The following is a 10202-nucleotide window of genomic DNA, read 5'->3' as shown; positions in this document are numbered from 1 at the left end:
ACTGCTTAGAAACATGTTATTTGTGATGAAAAATGTAATTTGCTGTCTAACACAGCAAATATCTGAACAGGCAGCACCAAAACGCCAAATTACTGTAATAAAGATATTCTGATTTCACTTCAGTTATGTTAAATCCTAAACATATAAATACCTGAAACTGGAGCTAAGGTAGGTGGGGGGGCTGCTGGTTGGGGAGAGAGCGTCCTGGATACAGACAGTTGTGGTAACTGTACTGCACCTCAGCTCTTTCTCCTCTAGGTGGAGACACAGGCTGTGTCTGAAATTACTCCCTGATTATGACCTTGTGCATCATAGTTACTTTAAGCCACTTTGGACTTTAAGTGTCCAAATTCAAAGTTTAAAAATGTGTACTATATCAAATAGTTAACTTAGAAATCACATTCTTCTCACAAGCCTCCATATTGGCCATAAAATTTACTCTCTGTAACCTCTCTAAAACAGTTTCACCCAAAACTGAATATTACAACCTTCATGAAGGTGTGATTTACTGCAGAGCTGCTTTATAAACCTGCATTGATTTTAGTCAGATGTAAACTGGCAGCTAATTAAGCTAATTACTGGTCCTACAGTTCATGAAACTTGATGGCCTGCAGATGGCAATGCAGTTTCAGTAGAGGTAGTTTATGAGGTGAGGCTGGGTTAGCAGTGACTTGTTTGTGTGTGTGTTTGTGTGTGTGTGTGTGTGTGTGGGTGTGTGGAAGTATTTCATTAAGCGTCCCTGGGTGCAGAAGCATTGTTCCACAGGAAGCCGCAAATTGTTGTCGTGTGTCCTGTCTTTGTCTCGGTCGTGCTGCTCTGCAGTCACTGTGACTGACTTCTGACAGCCACAAACACAAGTCACCACCTCTACACTCTCTGTGTCTTATACGTGTGAACATGTTAACACGCTATGGTATTGACTGTGTCAACTTTTAACACAGATTACACAGAAGTTTAAGCCGCATTGAGTAATCGCTAGAAAAGCTAGAAAGTCCTAGACCCTGATGAGGTAATCGCTGACCTTTTCAGCCTCTGCAGGTATAGTGTTATTGTCATCTTGAGGTACAGAGCAGTAAAAACAGAACTCTCTCGAAAGAAAAGTCTATAATGATAACCTTTATTTAAACAGGGAGGGCCATTGAGAGCAGGCTCTCTTTACAAGGATACAAATCATTTATAAGACCAAGAAAAACAATAAAAGCACACAAAAATTACAGGATCAACAAATTATACAACAAACAAACAGGCCAAAGACATCAACATATGGGACAACATCAGTTCAAAAACACATGCATTCACACTGCTCTATGCCAGTCAAAATGGATATAAATTGATTTAAAGGGATTAGCTTGTCTAATTTTACAAGCCTCTGCAGATTGTTCCACTTGTGTGGAGCATAGTGTTTACAAGCCAGTTTCCCAATCTCAAAATTAGCATGATCATTTTCGAAGACCAAATAGTCTTGGGACCTAGTGCAGTGTGACATTGATCTATAGTTAAAAAGACATGTGAGATACCCAGGAAGATTTTTTTAAGAAGTGCTTTGTAAATAAATAGAATGCAGTTCTCCTCTCACTGCCAACAACTGCCACCCAACTTTCTCATATAGTTTACGACAATGCGTTCTAAAGCCATCTCCAGTTATGAACCTGAGGGTGGAACGATAGACTGCATGGAGAGGTCTAAGACTAGAGCCAGGAGAGTGCACATAAATTACATCGCCATAGTCCATAACAGATAAAAAGGTCGACTGAACAATTTGCTTTCTGCAATTCTGGGTAATATATGCCTTATATCTATAAAATAATGCCAGTTTTGCTTTTAAGGACTTAGTCAGTTCATTAATATGTTTTTTTGAAGCACAGCTTGTCATCAACCCAGAAATCAAGGTATCTATAAGAGGTTACTCTTTCCATCGGTGCCCCATTAAGAATATTCACCTTTTTTTTTTTTACAACAGGATGCATTTTGTTTTATCAGATCAATTAAAATTTGCTGTACAGCAGAGAAAAGCTTGTGACACATGTTCACACCTGTACAACAAGTCTTCTCCTGCAGGGGTTGACGACCTTGCTCAAGGGCTTTATAATAGTTTTGGAGTGATGCAATTCACATTTACTTTCACTAAGTGAATTTGGATGTGAAGCACCAACTTCATAACCCACTTAAACCAGAGATACAGAGCAGGAATGCTGTAAATAACTGTAACGTATATAAGATTTATCAGAAAGCTCATAACATCACCATCGCTAACCTTCATCTTTGGCATGCAAACACAATTTAAATCTGGCCAAATAAGTGTTCAAGTGTACTGAATCCAGTGTCTGCAGAGTAGTGAACCTAAACTAATTTGCTTTAGAGAAATTCATTGTTCTTCAGTTGGCAAATGGAGCACCTTACAAAACCTCTCCCTCTGTCTCTTTAATTTTGTTCCCTCCCATCTCTCTTCTTTTTCTTAACCTTTTCTGACAGGATTAATTAACTGCCACTCCAACAGTCAGTTGCATGCCAGAGGAGGGAGTGGGCCAGTGAATGGTGTGTGTGTGTGTGTATATATGTGTGTGTAACCTTAAGCTCTTTCTTTTCCAGGACCCTTCCTGCTGTTCTGCCTCAACAGATCCAAAAACATCCCTGTCTGTCTCTTTGTCTCGCTGGTTGGTTGCAGGGCAGCCAGTGTCCCAGCTGTTGTGAGATTGGGATTTAAATATAATCTTACAACATCAAGCTGGCGATAAAACAACAATAAAGACAATCTCATGTGCCTTTCAAAATGTGCCAGTTAGCCTTGAGCTTGTCTCTAGATGTCAGAGATGTCCTCCATCCTCTAAAACCAGGTGGGACCCACTTTAAAATGTGCCAGTATGACATTATCTAGCTGAGGGCTGACATGTCAGTCACCATAACTTTTAGGAATAAATCATGTTTCAGTGATACATTTTACTGCACCAAAGTTTACAACTTGAATTTGGTTTTTTTTTACACCTCATTATGGTTCTCCAAATTGAGATTTGATCAGAATGAAAGCTTCAAACAAATACTTTCCCATCAAAAATGAACCGAATCGCTCCAAAAAAAAGATTTATTTTACATAAATTTGACATTTTTCTTCACTTCGCAACCACAGATCTTATATTCTTAGATAGAAAGCCAGCATAATAGATCAAATAATACTATGTTTTATTTAGTGGATAAGTATCTAATGTAAAAGCTCACAAGTCCTACATTATGGGCACATCTTGTGATTTTCTGAGCTCATTTAGATTTATGTTTACATGGTTTAACGGGGGAAAAAATATGCAGTTACAGAACTTTTTCTTATTTTCTAATATTCAATAAAAGAGATTATTATTACTCAAATAAATGAAACTGAATGATAGCAGACTGACAATTCCCAGTATTTTGTTGAGGGTATTACATTAATGGAACTCCAATAAATCTAAAATTAATTAATTCAAATGTAGGCTTAAAAAAAACTTGATTGATAAGTTGTTACTATTTATATAGAGTTTTAATACTCTATTGCTAAAACAAGTGTTTAAGAGAATTTTCCTGCTCCGATTAATTTACAGTAAAACAAAAGGTTATGCATCAGATCTGACATTTAAAGCCGAACAACCAAAGTTGGCTCCAAACTTCAGTGTTTAGAGGGCTCAAAACAGTCCCTTGTACCTGACTGCCCTGTGAATTGAGTAAACTGTTCCTCACACTCTCCCTCCCAGTGGATCCACATAATTCACCTGGGGGACATGCAGCTCAGTCCCACTGCTTTAAAATCCATTTTTTTCATTACAGGAAGGAATGCACCACATATGCATTATTTCTCTTAGTTTAGTTCTCCAGAGCACACGAGACTGTGAGAAAGTCATCAGCATCTGAATCCACGGTACCTTGTGCACTTTGCTCCCTGAGGAGAGCAGACAAACTGCAGCTACAGCCAGGTGATAAAAATATTGTACAACTGTATAATTGTGTAACAGGGCGAGCCCCGCAGCTCGGCAAGCTGCCACCACAAATTTGAGCGTCTTAGTTTTGCATGGTATTAATGCTTCAGTGGCCTCTCTGCAGTCCCATCTTTCTTCCCACCACATCGTTACAACCAAGGACCAGCTGTGACTGCACAGACACCTTGAAAATACCAATTTTGTTTCAAATTCAAAGCTGTTTTGTTGCCATCAACATGTAATTTACATTTTAATTTCACTGTCTATATCATTTATTGAATAATCTTTGTATTAAATGTGACTCTCTGTGTTATACTGTTTTGTAGAATGCATGACTGCCTCCATTTCCGCTGAACTTTACTCGAACCCCTGATACTATAAATGAACTGTCTTTCTTAATACAATGCCTGATCTGTATACCACATTTACATGCTAAATGATGTAAGGTTGAAATATAGCCTGGCCTGCACATTAACCTTTTTCCTTTTGGTCTGAGACAAGAGTGTGCCTTCATGTGGGAAATGCCTTAATAAATCATTGATGTTTATTCCTTCATTGAATGTAACTATTGAGTCTTTGTTCTTATGTATATAAAAACCCTGGTGAAGATGCATTCGGGATTGATTCCTCGGCGGTCGCTGACTGTCACTTTGTTGGTTTCGATCCTTTTGCGCAAAAGCTAAATAAATATACAAAGACAAATTTATCTTTGTTAGTCTCCTTTATTCGGTCAACTTCCACCACACTTTTAAGTCAGTTTAAGGGATGTATCTTCAGGCGGGATTGGTGACATCACAACTAGTTTGGAAGCCAATATTGGTTCAATAGCAAATTTACACAAGTGTGATGTGGAAACTTGAAGCCATTGCATATACACTGAGAATGGACTTGAATTAAGAGACATCTTGTTTTTGAATGAAATATATTTGCATATTCATATTTTCTTTATTTTTTTATTGAGGGAGAAAGCGTAAATGTCATTTTAAAAGATTTTAGTATGGCGATTACATGTTTTTTTTGCAGAAAAACTATATCAGACACACATTATTGTTCCAAGCGAAGTACTTTTATATGTCTTAATACATTTCTGTAGGGAATCTTTAAATTATACTAATAATATAACATCTCATCATCACATTGATAAAGAACATACATTTGAATTTAAGTATGCCAACACCTGCTGTTGCACTTCACTGTCTAGCAACAAGGTAAATTTCAAAAAATGGCAGAAAAAAAATGGCAGAATTAGTAGATCAGTTAGTGATCATCAGCTCTATAATGTGCTATTCCTCATCCACATCGGATTGATAGTCATAACTTAAACATACTAAATATATATAGTAATATATCATAAACTAAATTTTGCAGTTTTAGTTCACTTCCTGGTCCTTCGGCTTTGTTGTGCATTTAAACAAACGATGTTTAAATGTTCATGGGTGGGAAGCCAAAGTAGCACATATCTGCTGATTTACTGCCCAGGTCAACAGTGAGGTTAGCTGTGACAAAGTGGCTCAAAAAAGGAAAAAAAAAAAAAAGCTAGCTGAGTATAAACTGCTTTCCCAGTAATCAATGACAAAACACACCGAATACTGTAATAAGACATGAATGTTACATGTTAGTTTGCAAACCTTTCACTGAAATCTGTACCTTGCAGTCAGACAACAACACTAAATGCAGAGCCACCTCAGCAGTAAATGAGGGTACACAACTCAATCAAAAAACTTTTTTTATTCTCTTAAGACTACCTGTTCTCCAGCTGTCTACAGGACAGCAGGTTTATATTTCTGCTCTGTCACACTGACGATGCTTCTATGGACACAAAAGTAAAGACACCAGGAAGGACTGAACATGAAACTTCACATCTTCATCTTCTATCATCACCCAGTGTCACATAAAGAAATTTGAAGTGGTCCAAACAGCCTAACAGGACATTTAATTACCCAGGAGACCAAGTGAGCATGAAAACACGCTAATTAAAGAGTGAATCACGTCATGTGTCAGAAACTGTTGACATCAGAGGATGTCTTGACTAAACCTCCAGTCCACCTTCACCTTCCTACGCATACAAACGCACAGTCATCACCTCAAAGGACATTACAGTGACATTGATGATTCATTTCCAGGAGACTTATCCTAATCTTAACTATAACCATAACCACCACATGCCACCCTTAACCCTTACCCTAAACTTAACATAACCCTAAACTTATCTTAACTTTAAACCAAGTCTTCACCCTAAAATGAATGATTTACATTATGGGGACTTGCTTTTTGTCCCCATAAGGTAGGCGAGTCCCCACAACATAAGGAATACCTGGTACACACACACACACCTGTCTGTATTGTTAATCTCCCTCTCATATCTGTGCATCTGAAAGGCAATCAATGTCTATATTTACGTGCGTGTGTGAGTGTGTGTGTGTGTGTGTGTGTGTTTGTGAGAGAGAGAGAGAGAGAGAGAGAGAGAGAGAGAGAGAGAGAGAGAGAGAGAGAGAGAGAGAGCTGTTGGCAGTTGAAGGACCCAGAGGGCTGTCTTCGAAGTAGAGAGACCCAAAAGAGGGCTGAGTCACTGCTTTGTGTGTGTGTGTGTGTGTGTGTGTGTGTGTGTGTGTGTGTGTGTGTGTGTGTGTGTGTGTGTGTGTGTCCGCCTGGTAACCAAGTCTCTCATCTCCATATAAATGGCCTAAGGGAGAGGGGATGGTTTCTATTTAAATTTGAGTGTGTCTTAATGTGTACGGTGGGCTATTCTGGGAACAGGCCACCACTATCATACAGTCCAATCATCCACAAAAACAAAACCATCATCACAAGCCGTCCATGAGGGCTGTCTGCCTGTGTGTGTGTGTGTGTGTGTGTGTGCGTTTCACTGGTAAAGAGATTTGCATGATGTTTGAGATGAGTGGAGAGCTAATGAAGCCTTGCAGTGTGTTGCTGTTGAGTACCGTTTAAAGGCTCGCTGACAGTAAGGTTTTACAGAACAAGTTACCTGTGGCTTGCAAACATTCACTCTACAGATAACTTCTTTTTTTCTTTTGGGATGCTGCTTGTCTGCCCCACCCAAATACCATCCAGGCTCCATCCTATCAACCAGATAAGAATTTGCTGGTTGCAGACAAGATAACGGCAAGAACTACTCACTAACTCAGACAACACAGCATGTCCTCTTGTCTTTTCTCAGCAGCACATGGATTCGGAACATTTTGTCTGTTTTCTTTGTTGCCACAACTGTTGGTAATGAAATCACTTCTTAAATGGAAGTTGGAAAAATTTAAAGTAGCTTTCAAGGCAGACATGCGTGTTTTCATCCTAAACATGCTTGTTTTGTGTTCACAAGTACCTCAGCTTTATTAAACTGCAGAGCAAGTCTCATTAAAGCAGCTATAATCAATACTTTTTATAGCAATGTATCAAACCGTATAATATAAATCCAAGTATCAACAGTGTGTGAGAGACATGGCTTGTAATCACAAACATTCAGAGAATTAGCCGCGGCTCTGCAGCTCCCTTCGGCTTTATGGAACTTTAAAGTGAGTTTCAGCTCATTGTTTAGCTGTCCAACTACAACTTGACTGTTTTAGTTCACTCTCACCACTTTCATCACTTTCATAATGTTGTTTTTGGCCACAGCAGGCAGCTGTAAAAGCTCTAAAAACCCACTGTACACTACCTGCTCAGCACCAAACGGCATACACTTAGTGACTAGCTGGTAAATGTATATGGAACATTTCGCAGCTAAGAGCCAGACAATTCCCCCAGGAGTTGGTAGAGACTAAATACAGGGCTGAAGGAGATTGAATATTGGACACATTAGGTAAACAGAAACACGACTCCCACTGAATGATAATGTTGCTCTGTAACTGCTGGATGTGTAAATAAGCAACTGTTTGCTAACAAGTTAGCCATATCAACTTAAAAGTTGTCAGTGTGTTGTTCACAACTTGTTTCTGCTGCCACCAAGTGGCCAAAAAAATCAATTAATGCGGTGTTTAATTCATTTTTTTTCACTTAAAGATCCTCTCCAGACATGTTTTAAGATGTATACAAAATACTCTAGTCTTGCTTTGAGTAATAATCTGTGTCTGCTATGTTTTTTGTCCACAAAAAAAGTTCAATTATCTTGTTAAAATCCTTAAAATTACATCTCCTCTTTCTCCCTCATTAAAAATTTCTGAATCCATGAATATGCAAATAGTTTTCATTTCAAAAGTTTAACTGCTGGACACAAGATGTCTCCTACTTCACTGAAAAGTCAGTTCTCAGTGTTTGTGCACTGGAGGTTTTAAGTTTCCACATCACACTTATGTAAGTTGAATTTGAACGATTTGTGATGTCACAAATCATGTTCATTAGCCCATCCCCTTTCAATGAGCTCAGATAAACTTTCAATCTTCAGCAGATGAATGTTAAAACAGCCTTCTAGTGTGAAAGTCTGCATATACATCACTCTGCACAGTGAAGTTCAAACCCTCAATTGTAGGAACAAGAAGAAAAACATATTTTTGAGCAGAGGGGGACTTTAAACAAGAATCTACAGCCGAGCTAGCAGCTCTTTGAGGCTGTTCTTAGTCACAGCTGTGTTTGACAGTGCTAACAACACTGCTGTTGTTTAGCAGGCAACGGTGTTCAGTGTGTAGGCAGTGTAGCATGTTAAACAGGCTTTGGTAATTGGCGCTAAACACAAAGTACAGCTGAGGCTGAGTCATAAACCAAAGTGTTGGGCAAATTCAGAGCAGTCAGTGGGATTCATCCTGTGGGGATCATGAAATGTCTGTACAAAAGTTCAATCCATCAAATAGACAGACAGGCATTGCCATCTATAGAGCCATGCCCCAAAAACTGAGACATTTTTAAAGACATTTAAACAGAAAAGTTCAAATGAAAACCAATGAGGAAGCCTGTCTGCACTGTTGATGCTGAAGTCACCAGTCTTATTTCGCAGATTTCATATTCCTGCGTCTCCTGCCGTATATCTCTGTCTCTCCATCTCTCTGCCTCTTGCTTTATTCACAGTTTCTCTCTGTTCCCCGCCATTTGCCTCTCAGTCATTTCAGATAACAAGAAGGGATTTTCTGTTTCTCTCTTTCTCTATCACTCTACTCTCTGCATCTCAATCACTGCTCTCCCCTCCCCCACGGGTAGTAAAACAGGTTTAAATTAATATTAGTCCTCAAATGTGTGGAGAAAGCCAATGAGCCAAATCCATGTGTTCTCATGGGGCTGACATCAGAAATAATAAGCAGTGTGTGAAGGTCACTGTGTGTGCATGTACAGTATGTCTGTATGTGTGTGTGTGTGTGTTTAACTGTGACTAATTCTAAATCTGGATGTGTGACCCAGAAAATTATTCATAAAGCATATTTTATCTTGTTTCTATATGACTATATGGATTTTTGTACATAATTTAGCTGTGGGCATGGGCGGCTGATAAAAAACATGTTAACACTTCATTTCTTTGTCGATACAGTTTGCACATAGTGTATTATAATTGTTTGGCATATGCCAAATATATGATAAAAATATAACTTTTGCAATTTTTTTGGTCTATTTGGGGTTCTATTTCTTGTTGAGTAGTAAAACAGGTTTAAATTAATATTCAAATGTGTGGAGAAAGTCAATGAGTCACACTGACGTGTTCTCACGGGACTGACATCAGAAATAATAAGCAGTGTGAGAAGGTCACTGTGTGCATCTACAGTATGTCTGTGTGTGTCTGTGTGTTTATCCTACCCTGCAATAAAGAGATCGCTCTTACCCTTTTGTTACCTTAACACGCAAATGTAGGTGACTCAATCAGTTGTCATGAGATATCACTTGTCACTGCTTGTATGCTGTTATCTTGAACAGTACAGAAAGACAACTTTAAAGAAAACCTGCCTGTTGTTTCGCACAAACTGTGAATGTAAACTATAAATCATCCCACCTCGGTTGCGAATTTCTGAATATTAGGTAACATTTGATAAAAATGTCCTTTGGGATCATCTTGAATGTACTATTTACTGATGGAAATTGTGTGACAATTCACAGCTGCGTCTGACATGGATTACAGCTGATATTTGCAGAATTGCAATGTGCATTGAAAAAAGAACCAGAGCTTCCAAAAGCACAGAGGCATCATGGGAATGTACAGTGCCTCTGCTCGCTTATTTCTGAGTTTCTTGACAGGACTGAAACTTGAAGAAATACACAGAGATAAAACTATCAGATGTTTAGCGCTTCCTCTCTTCTTCTGCTCTGAGGCTTGCATGATGTCAAGTTGTATAT

Source organism: Thunnus albacares, chromosome 17 (genome assembly GCF_914725855.1).
Source record: "Thunnus albacares chromosome 17, fThuAlb1.1, whole genome shotgun sequence".
In the NCBI taxonomy this organism is placed as follows: domain Eukaryota; kingdom Metazoa; phylum Chordata; class Actinopteri; order Scombriformes; family Scombridae; genus Thunnus; species Thunnus albacares.
This window is presented reverse-complemented; position numbering follows the sequence as displayed.